The 22,662-nt window shown below is 35.7% G+C and overlaps 1 protein-coding gene across 7 annotated transcripts in view; it reads right to left on the bottom strand.

The window, feature by feature from the left end:
* Positions 1–22,662, bottom strand: part of LOC150104704 (uncharacterized) — a 352,800-nt gene that overhangs the window by 57,746 nt on the left and 272,392 nt on the right. The window lies entirely within an intron of this gene.

Here is a 22,662-nt window from a genome sequence, read left to right as displayed (position 1 = left end):
AAAAAAGTGTCCGAGAGAAAAATAATAAAGCTCATCTCTAATGCCTTGTTTTTTTTTGTATTTGTACTGCTAGCAGTTTATGTGAAATTTTTATTACGTTGTTTCCTTGTAGATATATATATGATGAAGTAATCAGTCATTTGGTTTTGTGCAATTAACCTGTTTAATCAACATTAGCGTGATTAAATACAACTAATTAAATCCCAGTTTGTTTGTTTTTTAATCAAAAGAAGTTTATAGTTGTTTGCATTTGAAGAAGGGATCATGAGAATCTCTATAGATTATATACCGAATTAAGCATCAAATAAACAACAAAACGTTCCGATACATAGTCAGTTACATTAAAGTAAAAATAGCAGTCAGATTCATTAAAGACTTCTTTTTTTTTTTTTTTTAAATGTGTATCCTACCTATGAAAGTTCGGGGATGGAAACAAGTAGGGCTATGAGGCAAGTATATTATTTTATATTATATCTACTATTTAGGTATTCCCTGGAAATTCTCCAGACGAAAGTCGTAAAAGTACAGCACATTAGTACTGTACATGGGCTGAGCATTAGATAATCCGAATCCAGTTGCTCGAATAAGTTCAGAACACTGAACTTATTCGAGCAACTTCACACCTCCAATAAGCAAGATATGAGAAATTCCAACGGGGAGATGAAATTTATAATCTAAAGACATTCACAAAACATTCATGCTCGTGGTATGATTTGAACTCATAGCGCGCCTGAGAGGAGAATGAAGACGCTACCACTCCGCCAACAAGGAGACAAACATTTCTTATAAAAGACCAGCTAAATTAATTTTGATCGTTATCTTCAAATGCCCTTGTGCAATGTATATAGTAAGGTCCCATCATAATCATGGTGAGGATTTTCTTTGCATCTAAAAGTATTCTTCATAACTGGATATATAAAGAAAACTTTCAATGAAAGTTGAAATTAAATATTTGACGTAATAAGTGTGGTTGTGCTTATCTTTGATTATAGGTAGTTTTAGAAATTTCTGGTTAGTATCAATGACATTTAAAAACCAATAAAGAAATATTGCGCAAAGCTGTCGTCGACTATACCAGGAGATGGATTTCATCTCCTGTTGCGAGACCATTATCACGCTTATTAGAGGCCTGAAGTGGCTTGAAAAAATTTCATACTATAAGTTTATAGCAAAAGACAAAATTTTTGTGTGGGAGCCACATTAAAAAAAATAAAATAATATAAAATAAATTGAATCGTATATGAAACATGTGCAAAGTGTGAAATGTAATGCATTTAATATATAATTATGCTTCATATAAAACATACAGCTCCAATTAATAGGTAATATACATAAAAACGTAAAGATGTATTAAAATTTACACGATGAGATCGATGATAATAATGCATTAATATTTTAATAAAGTGGCTAAGAATTTTATTAAGGAGATGATTATTTATTGCTGATAGTTTTCTTCAATAAATTTCACTGTAGCAAAGAGCCAAACATCAATACATTCCACTTGGGACTGCTAAATTTTACACCAAAACTCCTCGGATATCTCTGTAGAAGATCTTAGTGCTCTGCTGTAATTACTCAGTTCTTCCAGAGTAATTACAATCTCAGTCTTCCAGTAATTATCAGTTCCTATACTGAATAATTATTACTGGAACAATAATAACACAGTACAGGACTGTAGCAGTCAGTAATTTTATCATAATTTGAACATGTAAGATGCACGGTAGCATGGAAAGTTCCACAAATAAAAATTAATGGTGTTGGGAATTAGAAATTCGGAACACTTTAACACAGTGATTTTCAACCTTTTTCATAATACGGCACACCTAAACTAATTATTAAAATTATGTGGCACACTAAAAATATATTCTTTTAATTTTTTTGATGATATGGCAAAAAATAGGCACACTTTTGATTGATTTACACACACAAGAAGATGGAAGACCAGACACTAATAAATAAATGCGCAAATTATGACATTATTTCTTTCAATTAATTTGTTTTCATAAATCTCGAGGCACACCGGTTGAAAATCGCTGCTTGAACAGGTAGCTTGAGTAAAAGCAGGTCCAGCAGACCTCTTTAATAATAAAGTGATAACAACAAATAGCAGTCAGTCACCATATTAACAATGTGGGCTGCAGGATGTAAAAGGAGATAGATTCTATTCATGATTTTTAAACAGATGGACGTTAGTGTTTGTGATACGCATGATAGAAGCCGTTCCAGAAAACAGAAGTAGATCCGAATGAAAGAGAACAACCAAGATTGCTACAGTTTCGAGTTACAGTTTAATCTTATTATCAATAGTATATTATTTATACACTCAATAATGCTTTATTTACACATTTAGCCAATCAGCGGACAAAATATTAGAAGCATCCCAATGCTGAATGGCATTGGGATGTGTCTAATCCAGTTACATACTACTAACGACTCGTAGCAAGCATTGCCTTGTCTGCGGGAGACAGTACCCAAATTCTGGTATGTGTGATAATAGACGAAGGGATATCCCAGTGTCTTTGGGATATCCAGAACGATTTAGGAAACAGAAAACATCAAAATGACATCGGACACTTGGCGGGAAAGAGATGATTAATGTGACAGGCAGATGAAGGATAGAGAGGGATCATAATGTCTAATAGACGTGCTACAATATGTTTAATATGTTTATGTAAATCCCATCCACGAAAGGTTGTAAACCTATAGTATATTCAGCATCACGGGTGAGTTAAGTGTTAGATAATTCGGGAACCCTTCTCTAAATTTAGACTCGACACGGAGCTTTTTCTAGCCACTTCGGACGTCTAATAAGCAGGGTTGTGGTAGTTTCACACTGGGTGAAGAAAACCATCTACCACCTAAAGACTCTCAGAAACGTTATGCTCACAGTGGTATTTGATCAAGAGCCTGCTGGATGGAGAGTGAAAGCGTTATCCCTTCAGCCAATCATGCTTGCACAGCTGGTCATAACTGCGCGGTACAACCAGGAACGTGCTATGCACTGGACACATTCCGGAATGGCAGACAATCATCAATGGTAACAGGTATACTCAATGAAAACAAATAATTGTGTCTAGGGTGTGTAGTGAAATCAGCACTGGATAATAAAAGGTTGGTGAAAAGGCATGGTTTAACGCATCCAGTCGGGCTCCTGTTATTTCATACGGACGGTGATAATAACACGAAGCCACGATCAATTATTCTCCGTCCCAACAATCGAGGAGTGATATCACAGCATGTTCCGGCATGATAGCAGGTATTTGAAAACCCTGTATATAAGAGCAAGGGTTAAAGTGCACGTCTATCTACCATTGACCATTCATTACATATGCGATGAATACCTCCAAATGAATAATGTACCATGTTAAAAGAGCATGTACCATCCAAAAATGATTATCGGAACATAATAAAAACTTTACCTAAATGGAATCTCTCTCTCTCTCTCACATGTTGAAATTAAAAAAAAATAGCAATTAAGATAATTTGGAAAGACGTTAATAGTTTTATACAGCTGTTACTGTCAAAGATCTAGTAGCTCACCCTTAACAACACCCAACCCAATATGATATCTGATATCAAAATACCCAGATGTTCTATTCGTCAGGAGCATTCATAGACAGGGCCGTACTTATGCACAGGCGCACGAGATTCTAGCTGGGGACCCCCAAAAATGAGGGCCAATTTAAGGGTCCAAACAATGAGGAGGAGATGGCAGGGACCCCAGAGCACGCTAGCGCCTCGGGCCACGCCAGTCTCGGTAAAAGTTAATTACGGTCCTGTTCCTAAATATTAAAATCGTTGTCAAAAATTGTGATTATTATTATTAATAGGACTGACCTTTGGGCGTGATATCTTTATTTAGATATCTCTCATTAACATTCATATTATGACTGTAGAATGAATTTCATCTATTTCACCAGTGAAATTCATGAATAGTTCTTCACTAATATTTTGAAACCAAAATAAATTTGTCTCCGTTCTGCCTTATCACCGGTTCCCAATATTTGAATAAGTCTTGTATTCCTCTCATTAAGCTGATTTTGCTGATACGTTGTATAAGTAGGATCACTTAATCAAAAACCTAGTCAATAATGGTAGTGAAGGTGGTCCTCCGACTTAGGAAACATATCAAAGTTTAGAAGTCTCACTTCATTACTGTAAGGGGAGAGCGAAGAAGCACTTGCCATCTATTCTTTTCCACAAGATTATATATTTAAAGAGAAGCATGCGAGATATCCGCGTTAGATTTTGCTTCCATTCCGAAAGTCATTTCGAGAACAAGAACACCAGAAACAGAAAACGAGCACACGACGTTTTTACACAAGAGACGGCCTATAACTGATGTGAAGGTGGAATCAAACGACTTCCGTATAACAGACTTTAAAACGCACATAAATATACTGAAATATTACCAACAGAATTCATCCCTCTTGGGGACGTCTATATGTTTATCTTTCAATGGGAAGGTGCAGTAGCTCAATAACGATTTTTGCGTTCTTCTCGACCTTCCCAGTCGACATAATATTCTTTCGATATCCCTTTGAGGACTCTGCTGGGCCCAAAACATCCTGTAAAGATTTTGCAGTACCATAATTAGACTAGTGGAAAGTGGTTTATTTCTGAAGTAGTCAATTTCTGCAAACTAACCATTTTAGAAATAAACTGCATTCCTTTTGAAGTCAGATGAGGAGATAAATGAAAGCGTATAGGAAAACACTCTTCTCGACTTAGGTACATAAAGGATATTTTAATAAATAATGTATCTAAAAAAACAAATTTCTCTGAATATTTCATTCACTTTTAAGTGTATATGCAAAATTAGTTATATGTTAGCCAAAAACTTTAGGAGCATCCCTGTAAAGTGAGGGCACAAAAGAAAAAAAAAAAAAAGCACGACTTTGTATTCTTCAAATGGCATTTCTTAGCCTTTTGGCCGGAAAGACCTGGGTTCGATTCCCATCCAAGACGTGAGGAACCTTTATCTGAAATCTTTTGACTAAAGGTGAGTTAGCCGGTCTCATATGAAGAAAGGGGCTTTTTTTTCACCCGGAAACTAGGGGTTTTCGTTCCCCAGGAACAGGCAAACAGGCACCTTATCCTCGAAGAGGTCGCGGTTTCGAATCGTAACAGGCCATGCTAATACGAATGTAACAGGCCAATAGGCCTAATATACGGGAAAGGAGGAGGAATGGTATTTCTTACAATTAAGAAAGGTTCACCTTAAAATTGCGACTAGAGAGTTATTTATAGTTGGCGGATAAATTCCTTTCATAATTATTATTAGATTTCCATTTACTTGGGATTTTTTATATATATTTTTCTCCTTTATGCTAATATATTATAAAATTCATGATATACTTTTAGAGAAAAAAAAATTAAAGAAAGCAGTTCATGAAATTGGTTTCTCCATCACAAGGCTGTTTTTTTTTACTTTCCCTTTTCTTACATTTGTCTTGAATTTATTTATTCCACCATATGACAAGATTCCCAATTTGATGACCAATAGTTTTAATGACAAGAAAATGTATTTCTTCTTCACTTGCTTTTCATAAAGTTACACGTCCATGATGTCATATGAAAGGCAAGTAGATAACTATTTGCTACCAAATCATAACAATTTCATTACTCTGAACAGGCAAAAGAATCAGACAGAACAGCTCATCAGCCAAACATTATTCGTGTATTCCTGAAATTCTGCTGGTAGCGTTCATAAGATCATGGCGATTTTTTTTTTTTTTTGTTAATTTCACGCACGAAATTCTTAAACCTATAACACACTAGCATACTGGTGGGTTTAGTTAATAATCAGGAAACCCTAATGTAAATCCCAAACATGGAATTTTTGTAAGTCATTTCAAGTCCCCAATAAACAGGGCAGTGTCTTACAGTAGGTGGTGAAATCATCTATTGTGAATTACGCAAATTAATTGAAATAACTATAGTGTTTAAACTTGTCGATCTTACTGATAATTTTAAACTGTTCTTTAATACGGCTGCAGTAATTTATATTATGAACAGCTCTCTCTCTCTCTCTCTCTCTCTCTCTGTGTGTATGTGTGTGTGTGTGCGTGCGTGCGCGCGCGCGCTATGCAATTAGTACATTATGCCACTTCGAAATCACACGTTTCTGTTGAACAACTTCATGCGACTAATGTAATGCATCAATTCGGAAAGGAATCAAAGTTCAAATTTTGTAATAGGAAGAACATTGTAGACCGTTTTCAGACAAGGTAAGTCATCAGCTTAGGAGGCAGTGGAATGATACCCTCCCTTTCAAAAACTTTGCTTTAACTATTCAAAGAATTAACATAATCACTGAAAATTCAACCATGTTATTTTGAAAGTATTCATTTTTATGTGTATACAAACTGTATATTTTATAATTATTGCTGATTAGTATAAAATTTGTGACGTGAGGAACCTTTATGTGGTCTATTTCGACTAAAGGGGAATAAATCGGTCTCACACGGAGGTGTGAGACCGATTTATATTATGAAATATATAAAAGACAAAACAGACAAAAGCTCCACGTGTCGGATCACACACACACACACACACACACACACACACACACACACACACACACACACACACACACACACACACACACACACACACACACACACACACTTTCAAAAAACTTTGCTTTAACTATTCAAAGAATTAACATAATCACTGAAAATTCAACCATGTTATTTTGAAAGTATTCATTTTTTATGTGTACACACACACACACACACACACACACACACACGGCTACAGTCATAAAATATACCATGGCAAGGAACGTAACGGGAAACTACCTTACTCATAATCATCTCCCTAGTATGGCAGCATAGAGCTACCCCCGCCAGTCATACGGCTGAAGGAATAGGATAGGATAATATAAAATTTAAAATTGATAAACTGCAACTTACAGACATCTAATAAACTCTAAAACAAACCAGAGTGTAGTAAACAGAAATAGACGTTAAGGGTTACGAACCTTAAATTTCATAGTTAGGACTAACAGTGCTTTAAATCGTCTGAAACGTTCTTGTAAAAATAAGCTGAGTGAATTTCATACCATACTCGGACTGCACTGAAAAGCAGACCCATCTTTACAGGGAATGGATCTATGCATCATATTAAAATAAAATGTCCATGACGCATAGCCAGTTATATGCATCTTGAACAATAATATGCATCCAATTATGCAGCACCTTTTCAAGTGCTAAGAATGTTGATTTCAAACGATATGATCCAATTCACAAAACAGAAATAGTCAAATATTTGGCATTCAAAGCACGGGGACCAACTAATCTTCCTGTACCTCGTACCTCTCAAACTACCTCTTAAACGAGCAAAGCATTTGCGAGACTATCTGGAGAAGCAGCTATAAAAATGGATTCTGATTATGTTCAAACAGCAAGAATCAATTGCAGAAGAACGGTGAATTAGTCCACCGAGAAAATAATCTGAAGGAGAGCATCTAATTGTTTGCTGACGATGCTAAACTGTATACAGAAATAGTAAAGGTGATGCTGAGATCCTGCACGCTAACTTAATACATTGAGGATATGATCAAGGAATAACAAGTGCCAGTTGTAGCAAAGTGTGAAGATATGAACTCTGGAATGAAAAGATTACTAGTAGTGTATTACATAAGCATACCGGTCAAAAAATTATGGAATGTAACTTTATTTCTTAATATGGAGTCATATCACCACCTGCTTTAATTACTGCTTGGAGTTTTGTTGGCATGCTGTCAATATGACTCATGATCACGTGAGTATCATGTTTATTCCACCCCATGCTTAAAAGATCCCTTAATTCCGCCAAATTTGCATGGTGCTAATGTTTCTTCTTTACAGCCCTTTTTAACATGTCCCAGTTTTTTCAATAACATTCAGATCGAGTAAACTGGCTGGCCAATTAAGATGTGAAACGTCTTTCTCATGTTCTGCAAACCAATCCATCACAATTCTAAGTTGATGGACATGAGAGTTATCTTGAAACTCAGGCTCCACTATGTGTCCTTCTTGTTCCAAAAACTGGAAAAATGGCAATACTTTATTATTTAAAAATTGGCTCAGATAATCCATGGATTGCGATGGACACCTCAACGAATGGGCCAACACTTGAATTACAGCCACAAACCATGACATTCTCATCTCCTGTTTGCACAGCTGTTTAGACACATTCGAAGTTAAATGCTTCTCCAGCCTTCCGAATGACCCTGGAGATCATTGAAAGACAAGCAAAAATCTGGATTCGTCAGACCATATTATTCGCTCCACTGGTCAATGGTCCAGTAACGATACTGTTTTGCCCAAGCAAGGCAATTTTTCTTCTCGACAGTTATTAACTTAAGAGACGTATCCACGCAACACCACTGAAAATGCCCAATTTCTTTCTGCAGTATTCGTTCTGAAACTGGTTTACTGGGTCTAGTATATAGTATAATGTTGAAGCAGTTCTTGACAAGTCTGGAAACATTCAGCTGTTGCTAGTCGTCCCAAACGCCTGCGATCCCGATTTGTCATCACAGAGCTTCTTCCAGAGTTGCTCCGCCTACGGTGATAGCTTCCATACTTTTTCCACTATATATGGGCACTACGTACTGTGGATTCAGACACTCCAACAAACTTTGCCGCCTCTTGCAAGGAATGACCATGTTCTCGACCAAAACACAATGGCGCTTGCGACACGGTAACGTTACCTTTATGACCCTATAGAATGCTACAGATGCATAAAACACACATCTCAGACATCCACAATCACATTCCAGCAATTTTACTCTACCTATGTAGGACTCTTTACGTTCATCAACTTTAAAATTATGTACATGTTTCAATCAGCGTTTCATAATTTTTTGTCCGGTGCTTAGATGGAACTGGACCGCAAGAAATGATGGGACCACGGATTTGGTGAAAGAGAATGGCAGAGTAAAAGGTTTAGAAGACATAGTGCAGAAGCCGACAAAATAGATCAAATGATCTGGGTGTCAGAAAAACAAACTGAAGTAGCAGAGATAAGGAGGTTATTGTCCCATTTTATAAGTGCTGAAGAGGATTCAGAGCCAAAAGATGGTGATGATGGATTTGCGGAATGCTTCCTATGAGGACATGAGGACTGACAGGAGATATATAAGTTTCTAGGAGAGTTTTATACAGGGTGGTCCACAACTCATGGACATTCCATAGAAATGGGTCATCTCTTAAGCCAAAAATGGAAGGCATTTACGTAATGTGGTTTTTCAGTTTAAAAAACTTGTAAATAGAAGCAGCCATCTATTTACAGGATTTATGGGCCATCCCGTAAATATATGCAAAAGAAACGTTTCAATACACGGCAGCAAAAGAGAGAAAAAAAGATTTCACCTCTGAAAATTGTGTAAGCATGTGGTTAGCAAAGACGTGAAGACTAGATTTTTTTTTTTCCTTTGAGACTGGTGAATGGGTTGAATGGTTTTGTTTGAGATGGTGGTGGGTGCTTTGTCAGTGAATGAGTTTAAGCTATATGATAGGCAATATTGGTTAATGCGGGCTCCTGCAATACTGACGAAGATTTTTCGGCTCAAAGTCATAAAGCACCAAGTCACTACGTACGCTTCTTCAGTACGAGTATGATCTACAAATAAAGCATCGACTAGTATGGTGTGATCTGATGATGCGAGATCTGACAAATTAGGAGAGAGGGAAAGATTGTCCGTTCTTGAGATAAGGCGCAACCACCTTGGCTTTCTCCATCATGTGGATGAAAATAATGTTCAACGAAAAACTTTTTGCGGATGTTCAGAGCCGCACTTGAGTTAATATCATGTATCATAGAAGATCAGCCCACTAGTAGCTGTTGCACACATTTTGGTATACTCTTCCCCCCCCCCACCCCACCGGGTATATTTAACTTCTGCAGGGCAAACAATTTCAACTGCTGATAGTAGATCTATGGCTGGTTTGTCTGTTTTGCTGAAGAAATAGCTCTTCCACTATCGTATGATTCCGGCTAAACCACCTTCAGTTGAAAATTACTTATAAATATTCCTTACACCTTAGATGAGATTCAAACCATATTTCCACCCAACAGGTGTCCTCGCTATTGACCGTGTTATGGATAGGCCGCTAATGGCGGATGAAATACACACATTTTGATTAGGTGATCGAATGCGCACCATTACTCTTTATTTTTTCTATTTAACGACTGTGAACTCTTTCGGTTTGGAATTGCCCTACAAATTATCGTGACAAGTGGAGTGTGCTAATGTTTATTAGCACCATCTAACAGCACCGATATTTTGTAAACTTCATTAACTTTACATGCTATTAAGTATTTTTGATATCAGTTTTCAGAATGCTTAAGCATCTGATAGCTCCACGTTTGGTCTGTGTGTGTGTGTGTGTGTGTGTGTGTGTGTGTGTGTGTGTGTGTGTGTGTGTGTGTGTGTGTGTGTGTGTGTGTGTGTGTGTGTGTGTGTGTGTGTGTGTGTGTGTGTGTGTGTGTGTGTGTGTGTGTTTCTCCATTCATCTGCCTGCATGCATATTCATCGAACTCAAATCGTTCGATATATGTGATGAAACTTAATATTTCGAATCGCGACTAAAACTTTTCATCATGTTTAAACTCTATGTGTTTCTATTTTGTGTTTTTCAATTTTATAACTTAAATTTTGCCTGTTTGAACATATATCATTAATAAAAACGATCTATCTCGACTAATGCCAGTTAAGTTTACATTCAGTATCTATTAAACAGTTGATCATTTTTTCAGTTTTTGGTTGTAATCCAGTTTTAAATGAACAATTAAACTGTTCACAGTTAGACAATAAATTATATTTGCATCATTTCCTTACATGTTAGTTCATGACAAAGTACGTTATGTTTCTCTTTTTTTTATTTACAAAAATGAAAAAGAGAATAGGAAACGAAGGGAGAAGAGTGCAACGCCTCGATCAATATACTATTGTATTTCACTACCTATTATGATGGTTTGTTCCTCATAAACAATTCTTTGTCTTAAATACTACTGTGTTAGAAGGTACATATTATTTAGGGCATAGGAATGGATAAGCTTTTACAACGACTCGTATTTCCCATTTAAGTAATTATGACGCTCTTTTCTACAAACTTTCTGGACTATAATCCATTTATGAAAATTATTTCGAATATTATTACACAAACATACGAAAGAGTTTTCGTATGTTTGTTTAGTATATTAGATGAAAAATCAGCTAAATAGTTAAATATTTAAATATTAGTTAAAAATATTTAAATATTTGATGAAAATTCAGCTAGTTTTCCACTTAACAGCACATAACGAAATCAAGTGCGTTTAGAAACATAATTAATAATTATAATTAGGTGACACCTCCAGGGATTCTTAGGACTCGTCGTGGGAGAGCACTCTATTCCACCAACCCACTGTCTCCGTTCTTAATTCGCCATCTACACACAACGTCATCTATTGCCCACCTGATTTGATTGTATGTGACATGAAAATCCAAGTTTTCTGGGAGAAAAATCGTACAACTTATGACAACAAGTTGTTATAAATATCCATTTCTCAAGCATATTTCTAGTTAAAAAAAAGAGTTAGGACTACAGGATAAATAGACCGTACCTGATTTTATAAATTTTTAATTTTTTCTCATAACACAAAAGTCGAACACGATAAAAACAAATCGTTATCCAAACATCCTTAGTGGTCTCTGCTTTCAGTCGTGCATGAATGAATTACTTAAAACGGCAATCCCATTTTCAGCAACTACACCGCTATGAAAATAAAGAGAAGAAAGCCGCATTAAATTTTTGATACACTCGATTCAATTGCTTCTTCCCGCGTCCTGAGGTTACGTTCATAGCCCGACAGCAGTCAATGGTTATTATAAGAAATCGACGCGTTCACTATCCCAGATCCATAAAACTGAAATAATGCTGAAATTCTGGATATGCTTATTTTTCATGGTATGGTAGATATACAGCGTGCTACAAACAACTTACTATTATCGTATCATTCCCTTAGTAGAAGAAAAACAACCCATGCAGTTCAGAGTACCAATTACGGAACACGTGCCGTGGAATAAAGCTGTCAAGGAAGAATAAACTAATTTCTTTACAATGGCAATAGAAGCAAAATGACTACAATATCACAAGCTTAGGTGGAATACTTATTTATTTGGAAATTATTTGCATAAATTCTTGATATTTTTTTTTTTTTTTTTTGCTTGAAACATGCAGTTGAGTGCGCCTTAGATATATGAAGTCAAAGGTACTATTAGAAGTACCTCTGATTGAAGATATAATGCAATGAAAGCATCATATCCGGTACTTGCGGTTATTTAGTTGTTTTGCGTTATATCAAAATAAGTACGCGAGTGCAATGGGCTGGAATTACGGCCGAAGAAATTATGTGGGACATAAAAGCAAGTAAGTAAACCACGTGTGTGTTTTCTTATTTCGGTTTGCATGCTAAAAGGGTTTTTTTTTAAAAAAAAAAATAAAATACTGTAGAAGTAAAAAACACAGTCAAAAGAGAAAAACCCAAAAACGTATTTTATTTATTTTTTGTCAATTCCACTCATGGAAGGATGGTAATCTATGCATATGATAAAGGGTTATATAAAATTGGGAGCCCCTGCTCTGTAGACCAAATAGGGATCTTTTCAAGCCAAATTCAGGTCTCCAATAATGATGATCTCACCCTCACTCTTTCATCCAATGCAACGAAAACTATCCCCCGCCTAAAAGCTTGCACAAGCGTTCTATGCCCATATGGAATTTGAACCCATAACTAAGGAGAAGGTAGATTGCATCTTCGCTTTAAGACAGCTCATATACATACCGGCCACCAAATTAGAAGCTTCGCAGAAATCAGTGGTTCCATATGGACATACGATTACCAATACCGATCTTCATCAATTCCTTGCGCACAGTTCGGTGTGATATGGGTCGGGAACAGCCTTCATTAAATGCTTCGGTCAACTGTTGCACAGAGGAAGTTATGTCTATCTGTACAAGACTTTTCAGGAGATAGCGATCTCGTTCCTCACAGACTGCCTTAGGTCTTAGGACTACAGTTACGCCTCTTAGAGAAGGAATGAGGGTTATATTTTCCACTCATTAAACACCCAAGATATCTCACTTTTTAAGAAACCAGTCAGCTCTGCTGTTTTCAAAATCGTGGCTACAGCTAGACGTGCACCCACAATAAGCCCTTTCTCGAACTCCAAAAGATCCTTTGTTTTTCCCCATTGTGATGAATACTACTGGCGATTACTGACCAGCAGAATTCTCAAATAGTTGCGTAGAGCACGTGGTGACGCACGTGACCAAGTATTTTGCATATCCGCTGCATAAGTGACGTTTACGTATATCTGCATAAAGGTTTCTAGTTAAGTGGTCGGTATGTGCAGTTTGCGCGAATCACCTACTTGGTCTTAAAACCCAATGAATCCTATTACATAAACTATTATTAAGTTTGGATTTGTAATTGTAAAAACCGTCATACGAACTACTCTGAAGACGAGAGAATGGGTGAGTAAGAGAGGGTATTCTTCACTGTGTGTTAATATAGACAAAATTCAAGTAAATGATCTTTACAAAAACGTACTTCTATTAAAGTATAACACTGACAAAATATCCAAATCCTTTACTTGTTTCATCGTTATGAAAGCATATCAATGAAATCTGTAGATATGTTAAAAGAAAAGAAACAGACAAGTTAAAAGTTAAAAAGTTTTAAAAAACAATCTGTTATTCTCACATTTTCCTTTCATGATAGGCTCAATGGGTTGTCATGGTTAAGTAACTTGGCTTTGTAGAAATCTTAATTAATGCTATAATAGAGCTGTTAATCCTATACATATAGTGTTAATGCGTGTGTGTTAATTAACTTCGTGTGTTGCCTGGTTTGTTTCTTTTGCAGGAATATAACTATTGCCACCTCTGTATGAGAGGTGCTAACTCACCTTCGGTCCTTTTCCTGTTATTTAAATATTAATTTTAATTAATATTTAAAACAGCAGAATTTTTATACATACAGCATATCATAAAAAAATAAACGTTTTGCAAATGGAGCAGCTAGCTAGCAATTAATAGTTCTAATGTGTGTGTGTGTGTGTGTGTGTGTGTGTGTGTGTGTGTGATCCGACACGTGGAGCTTTTGTCAGTAATTGGAGACCTTGTACCTTTGAGCATTTTCCTCGTGTGAGTTTTCGGTAATGAATTAATGAGAAACGTACGTTGTACGTTGTTCGGAAGCATATGATATGTTCAGTGTTGGACAGCAAAAATTCTTCAGTTTTTGATGTGAAAGTGTTTTTTTTTTTTTTTAAAAAAACCTTCTGATGATCTTATGGATGCTTCTTCTCTAACTCGAGTAAAAAGGAGCTAATAGAGAACGGCAAATGAAAAGCATTGTTTATGGGGCTGTAAAAGTAGTTGGTGTAAAAAAGTTCCGATAAAGACTAATTAGGAAAAGCATGTCGATAGCGATAAAAAAATAAAGCAATTACAGGACATCTTAAAAAGACCCACTTTCATTAAGAACAAAGTGAGTTCCGTTCCCTCGGTACGCAGTATATCTCTCACGTGCTGCTGCAGCACACCAATAATTTCGCTGATTACAAAGAAACCCCAAGTGTACAGGAAACCACTCCGCCAACTTTACTGTGGCGATAACCGAACATCGTCCTTTTTTTTTATTTTATTATTCTGCCTCGCATCGCCTCCTCCTGATCAGATTTTTATGAACTTCCCCTTCTCCCCTAATCCCTCATATAAACAAGAACCTTCAGACAGCGTGTGTTTGCCACGTGACCACTACATTTCCTGGTCTCCTTTGCGTGAATGAACAAGATTCCTCGTGCCGATTTTCGACACGGCCATCTGTCACTACATTCGTAGGTAGGAGACCGTATGTTTCAGACTAACTGGGTGCGATGAACATCCTTCGTCTACAATCTTCACGATTTTATCAAAGGCGTCGAGGAAATCTTTTTTGGAAAACTGGCTTTACATCATTCGTGATTTTGAAGCAACGGAAGATTGGGATATTGTAACAACCACAAAGAATTTCATGTCTCTTTTTAATCCTAAAAGATAGCGAATGAAGAATTTCAACAAAGGCAAAGAAAGAGACATCGAAAAATAATTAAATCATAACCCAAGTATCAATGGATAACAAAAAATTATTACGAAATGAAAATAAATATCTTATTGATTTATTTAATTGATCTATTAATCAAGACGTTATTGAAATATAAAATAAAGTGTAAACGCACAAAGAATATAATGTAAATGGAAAACGTAGTGGAAAACACGGGCTTTTAAACTTTCATCCTTTTTTTTTTTTTTTTTTTTTGCTTCAGTTTATTTTTGGATACTAAAGAAATGCCTCTTCTATATCTAAAACAAGAACCATTTCAACTTGATCAGCTTTCTTGCATAATTTCATAAAAAAAGAAAGAATGGTGAATTTTAATTGTTTTCAAATTATTTGCAATGCAAGTTTGAACCTTAAATCTTTTTGCTATATATCTGTTATATATTTTCTCTAAAATACGTGTCTGAGTTAAGGTACAGAAAATATGCAGAATATCTCAAATGAGAACTGAGAAAAGTATAACAAGGAAGAGTTTCGGAATTTCCTGAATGTTGGAACATTCACTATAGAATTTCAACTTCGTAACCGAATTCGGTAAGAAAAGGAATAATAAGGTGATCAAAATCCAAAATTTCGTTGTCATAATATCGTTTTAAAGTCCTCTTCAATTAGGGCAAAACTTATAAAAGAATACTCGATAAAGTACGCATTAAAGACGACTGAATAACTTATTTTTAAATATCATTAACTATGTAACTTTTTAATGTCATGAAATACAAAAAATCACATGATTTTAACTTCTAATTGAGTAGTTTTAAAACTAAGATCTCTCAATAACAAGTAAAAAAGTAAAAAAAAAACAATTTTCAGCAACGAAGTGATAACTCGCTGCTGCGTCCGTAAAGTTTATTTTCGAATTAAACAAAATCTGATTAATTCGAAAATATCACTTTTGGTCCCGGCTTTGTTTTCCGATGGGAAGACAGAATCACAAACTATGCAGTTCTTCCATATATTTCTCGGCATCACCTCGGTTTTACAGTGGGATATCCTTTATGATACCACCACATATCTGGTTAAAAATGGCAAAAATACCTAACCGTGTTTTGTCTCTGCATATCTCATTGTGCTCTAAAAACTAAATACTTGTTAAATAAGTTAAAAGAAAACACTGATTATCGCATATTTAACGTGAGCGCAGTACTGAGCGAAAAAGCTAAAACTGTCGAAGCACCGATGGGAATTAAACTTCTCTGCGTAGGGAAGTATATTTTGCTGACTACTTTATAGCCACCAAAACTAACGCGATGCTTTATATTCCGCTCAATTTACTGTTATCTCCATAATATCGCAACAAAAAGTTTGCAGAATCCACAGCACATTAATATAGTGGCTGGGCTAAGAGTAAAGAAGAATGAAGAAACACTAATGTTTAATTCAAACAGCTGAGTCGAAGTTTTACAGGAATGCTAAAGAAATTATGTTCAAAATATTTAGTAGTTGCTTTACTGCTTGTTTGTTCAATATATATGGCATGTTAATTTATATCAACACTTCGATAATGATAATAATGAGTGTTTATATGGCTATATCTTATTATAGAGAAGAGAAAAGAATAGAGAAGATGAATCTATCACATTTTTTCAGTGGGAGATGTATTTTATTGCGCGGTGTGAAACTACCACTCTGCTTATTGGAAACCTGAAGTGACTTAAAAAAGTTCCGTGTGTGGCCTACAGAGCAGGATTTTCGGATTATCTAATCTTATTAGCTCATCCACAGTACTACTACTAATGCATTACAGTACGTTTGCTCATGTTGGGCAATGTTGCCATGGCACATTGACCAATACAATGTAACAGTGCTGATTATTGAGAACAAATTAAGGAACAAAGGGTTGAATAACAGCAGTAAGACCAGCTATCAGACTAATATTGGATTGGTGAAGCTTGGCATTATAGTAATGAGAAGAGATGAATTTGTGGTTATCGACATACACATCGCGGTTGATAGGACCACTCACTACCCTTCCGTAGAAAGTTGCTTTCTAAGATGAAAAATCAAGACTTGGGGCATCTATTTCAAGAAAAACACCACATCGTATACCAAAGTTTACTTCTGAAATTGTATCCTTTAGATTGTGTGTGTGTGTGTGTGTGTGTGTGTGTGTGTGTGTGTGTGTGTGTGTGTGTGTGTGTGTGTGTGTGTGTGTGTGTGTGTGTGTGTGTGTGTGTGTGTGTGTGTGTGTGTGTGTGTGTGTGTGTTGTAATGAATGTTATACGGATTGGCTAAGCTTTAGAAAGGGCTGATTTCAAGATGTCTTTGAGTGCCTTGCAGGGCACATCAGCGACGTATCGCCTCACCAGAGAATGACTCCTGGATTTCCTGCGTCTGGAGTTGAACAGCACGGAATACTATAGTCCCACATAGGGCAAGAAGAAGCAGCACTGATTTTAATGCAAAGGTAAAAAAATAAAACTTGACATTAACAATCCATCATGAATGGGATCCACACAAAAAATATGGATCTGTTCTCGCTGAATGGAAATTAAAAAATTGGAAAACGATTCAACAAACATAAAGACCACATCTGTAACTCAATCGGTTTCGATGTCTTTCGTTTTACAATCGAGCCTTTAACTAGGACTTTCTTTTACATCGATTACATCGAAATCGACTGAGCTAAGTCAAATAGAAAGTCCTAGTTAGAAAGACACGAGCTCGATTGTAAGATGCGAAGAATACGGACCTTTCAATTTAAGGTGAGTTATCCGGTCTCATACTTTTACCTCCAGGAAACACGATTTTTTGTACCACACAAACTAGCCAGGAAATACACATGCAATACAATTTACACACCAGAATATACTGCATATTTAAGTGTAAAAATAATCACTTTTTTTTTTTCCAAAATTGTGATTATCAAAATCAAGCTTAGCAGGTATAGTGTGGGCCATAAGGATCTCTAAGCACCGCGAATTATTATTATTGGGCAGAAAAAGGAAGAGAGAGAGAGAGAGAGACTCGATATTCTTTCTTCACAGAGAATATTTCCCAAATAAGATTTATTATTTCTAAGTTATTTTATTTTAATATAATTACCGGTCATATGCACATAACCTTTTATTTCAAGATTAAAAATTAACTTTATGCAGACTTGTTAATATATAATTTATTATCTCCGAGATAGACCCCCCCTTCCCCAAGAAAGCAGAATTATTTACATGTTTGTGTTATCATTATGTAAATAATAGTGACAACAGTGTTCATTAATAAATAATATAATTCTAGAAGATTCCGCAACTATGAATTCATTAGTTTAATTCATTATAGATAAATAAAGCCCGAGAACTTTTTTATAATTACTTCATAAACATTGCATATTTTAAATATCATTAGCGTGTTTGCAAGCCTATTCAAATATTTAGATCCGAAGTACGTTGTTATTCTGTAGTAAATTAATATCTGACTAAACAGAATTTCTGAAAATTCACAATTTGAAAGAACTGCTCGAATTTAATATATTACAGACTGAAATTCTTCTTTAACTAAAAAAAAAAAAAAGAAAAGAAACCCATACATCTTATTTATCTTAAATGAGAATCTATTTATCTTTATGTGAACAGATGAAAAAATAAATTTTGTAAGGTAAAGAAAGTAACGGAAACAAGTTTTTTCTTCGTATTTTCTTGTAAATTTGTATTTTTTTCCGCATTACATTATTTTAATATAGTCACCAGTCACATCCGGATAACCTTTTCCATACGTGACACCAGAAATTTTATCTGCAGGTAGTGTTGCTGAAAATCGCAAGAGACGCATGTGACAAGACAACGGTCAATATTCTGTTTGCGCTGAAAGAGGCCAAAGACACACACGGACACAAATCAGGAGGATGTCCTAATGTTTTTTTGCTCAATTTGTTCAATCGCATAACTTTGTGCATTTCTCATTCCTCTGTTAAGAACGCACTTAAAGCCACATGTGGCTAGAACCAGCAATAATGTGGGTTAATCATTTCACTATGTAAACAGCATGCCTAAAACAAGAATATCTTGTCTACCTTCGCCTGAACGATATATTTATCTCACACTCAGTGTCCTTGTGCAATATATATTAAACTTTACCACCATATCGTTTAAAGCCACACGCATCAGGGATGATAAATATTGATAATTTACGAGTGTTAATAGTGTTAATAATTAACCATAAATACACTTCATTATTTAAAGTCCAAAATTTATGACGCATCTTTAAATTGGGATAAAGTCGTTTCAAGAAAAAAAAGCAAAATATGTTTATCACAAGTTTTAATCACTTGCTTAAGTTTCACTATGAACTTTAAGCAGCAACTGATTAGTGATGTTTAATATACATAGTGAAATTCAGCCTCCCCCACATCAGAATTCTCTTTATCATCAACTTTATCAGCTAATACATTTTTTCTCCCGCATGCTCACTATTATTCTGTTATTAACACTTTCTTCGTACCGTTTTTTGACTCATTATATCGATAATTATCAATCTAATCTTAATTGAATCACTTAATTAAAGAATAATTATAATCTTTTCGTATACTTAATGGACATGTAGATGGCAAGAAGTGTGCAAACTTTGTTTATACACTTCTTTCCATCGACATGCGCGTAAAAATCTATCATCAATTCAAATTAACATTACAGTAAACAATCCTGAATTAATGGTGTCATAATGCGATAAATAAACATTCACAAATGGATGAAAGAACTCGTTTTGTAGTTGGTGAAGTTGGCTAAATTTCATTGAAAGTGAAATTAGATTTCGACTCGATCAAACTATCACAGTGGTAGGTTCTATTTTCTTCTTCCAAACCGCTACTGAAAATGGAAGTTAAAATACAACAATGAAGAAATGATCACACTTGATTTTCCTGGTGTTCAATATTACATTTATTGTTGTTGTTATTACTATTATTATTTCATGACATTAAAAGTCTGAAATAAATTCATCCTCTTCAGTGTTCACTTCTGAGTCTGGATTGTCGCCAAAATGATGAACGGTTTTTTCAGACTTTTTATGGAAGATTTTTCCGACTTTGGCATCACTCTTTCTCAGGATCAGCGCACAACTGGGGAAAGAGGCTAGCTTTTTCTCTCTCTACTGCATCGGCAGGCTTAATATTTCTCATCTATGAACATTTTATTTGCCCTCCTCTTCTCTGAAATCCCAAATGCACTGATAACTGTTTTTCGTACTACACAGTTTACGATATTCCACAAAGAACGAGTTTACGAGTATCTTCGGGTCACCAACAGATGGTCATCTCATGCTGTGCCGAGAAAGTCTGCCGTACTTCGCCGTAGCCTCGCGTGTTGCTCTACTGCTAGAGCCTCTTCTGAAGTCGTAGCAGGAGGGTAGGAAACGGACCACGTGCAACACGGAGTATAGATGATGAGGGGATCGCAATTTGATGAGCCACTCATGCGTTTTGACTATGTGTGGTCGGCACGTGCATTCTCTTGATTGCTCTTTTGTCCACAACTGGCTAACGCACCGACTGAATAACCCACCTCGGAAATCGTTGCGCCCATTTAGCCGGTCTCATGCAGCGGGAAACTGGCGATGATAAACTCGGAAAACGGGTAGCGTGGGCTACGGTAGGATATCACTTTGACAGCGGACTCGTACGGCCTCGAAAGCGATGTGATTGTGTTGAACTAATGGTCCGTATATGAGTTGGTTTCTTGGTGCCGGGATTAGAATTCAATTACTTTTGAACAGTTTAAATATATTGTGGGCTTCATCCCCCCGCCGATCGATCGATCTCTGTTCTGAAAAGACATCCTTTCGGCTTCGTCAAGAAATAAAATGGAAACTAATTGATTTTAAAAATAGGGTAATGAAGGTCACCTGTATGAACATTGATCTGGTCATCTGTTTATTTTTACTTATTTCTGAGAATATTAATCATCAGAAATTAAAAATTTTAATGTAAAGTGCACAATATTTTCAGGCCTCTAATTTCTAAAAGTTTTATATTAAAAAAAGCTCGTTTAAACCTAAAAAGCATAGATGAACATGAAGGCAGATTAAGTAATCTATCTTCATGTTCATCGAATTAATACTAAGATAGAGAAGTGTGTTTTCTGAATGATTTACTTGTTTTAGGAGGAATGAGCCCATACACTTCCTTTGCTATGATACCCACTAATTTACCATTTGAAAAGTCCTTAGAACGGTTCCTCAAACCCAAAGCTTTCCAACCGAAAGGAACTGCTGCTGCCCACTGAGATATAGTGGTTCACTTATTTTACTTTTATGTCCTTAATAATACGTTTATTTTATATGAATGTTTCAGAGATTTCTCACAGAGCCAAAAATGTTTATGTTACTTTATGAACAGCATATTAACAATCTGCATCAAAATAATATGTATATATATGACAATCGAAAAGTAGATGATTTTCAATTTAGTAATTAACAGCAGTTATCAATAACAAAGAAAACCGAGATAAGCAATTAGTCTTCTGCTTTGGTATTCAAAAATTAATACGAATAAAACAACTGCATCTTTAGCAATTAAAAACAATTTCTGTTAAATTTTTATTTTACATCCTGGCGACTCCGTAATATTTAAAATAAATATTACTTTTCATGGATAAAAATTTCTATAAAATCAAGTCACTTGACAGGCAGTCGAAACTAACACAATGAAGGAAGATGAGATTGTTTCAAATCCTTACATTCTCTATAAAAAGTTGCAGTATATGAAGATAAATTGTTGTTGTTGGTGGTGGTGGTGGTGGTGGTGGTGTGTGTAATAACACAATAAAAAATAAAATTATCTACCGTTACAAGGGAAACTTTGCATAATTATAATTTAGTAAATTTCCTTAAATGTAGAGTTCTATACACAAATATTTTTATCGCAGTCTCACCTGCGGAACGTTGCAAACACATTAGTATCGTGGCGAGTGAGATGGTAGTATAACATCGTTATCTAACCTATTAATTCGAAAGACTAAACATGGTGTTTTTTTTGCCAGCCACTAGATACATGGAGTAGGTGTCAGAAGACACAATGCAATAGTGAGGGTTATAGAGAATACGTTGAAGAAGCAAGACTGGATAACAGCAGTAGAACCCACTATAGGACGAATATTGAATTCAAAGCCTGATCTTGTAGTATAGATGCGTTAGTTCGTTATCGAAGTAAAAGTTCTGGGTGCTGGACAACCATTCACTACCCTCCATCATGAGAAAGCTGCCTACTATGCTATAAACCACATTGGAAGAACACTACATTGTACAAATTGATCTTTGCAACTGTATCCTTTAAATGTGTATGGTGTCAGTAAAGTTATATGGACTTACTAAGCTTTGGATTCTTGGGCTGCTTTCGAGATTTTTTCTTTGCGTGCTCCGCAGCGAGCACTGGAGGCATGAAGGGCGTACCAGAGAATGACTTCTCGAATAGCCAGTCTGGAGTTAGATAGTCCAGGATATTGTTAGGAATTTAGGCCTATCCCTGTCCTACATGTGGGACCATAGTGCTACATAGACTGCAGTGCGAAGTTAGGAAAATAAATCAAAAATAAGTCT

The sequence above is a fragment of the Typopeltis vanoorti genome, chromosome 7 (genome assembly GCF_054136105.1).
Source record: "Typopeltis vanoorti isolate ZY-2024b chromosome 7, IOZ_Tvanoo_1.0, whole genome shotgun sequence".
In the NCBI taxonomy this organism is placed as follows: Eukaryota; Metazoa; Arthropoda; class Arachnida; order Uropygi; family Thelyphonidae; genus Typopeltis; species Typopeltis vanoorti.
This window is presented reverse-complemented; position numbering and strand designations above follow the sequence as displayed.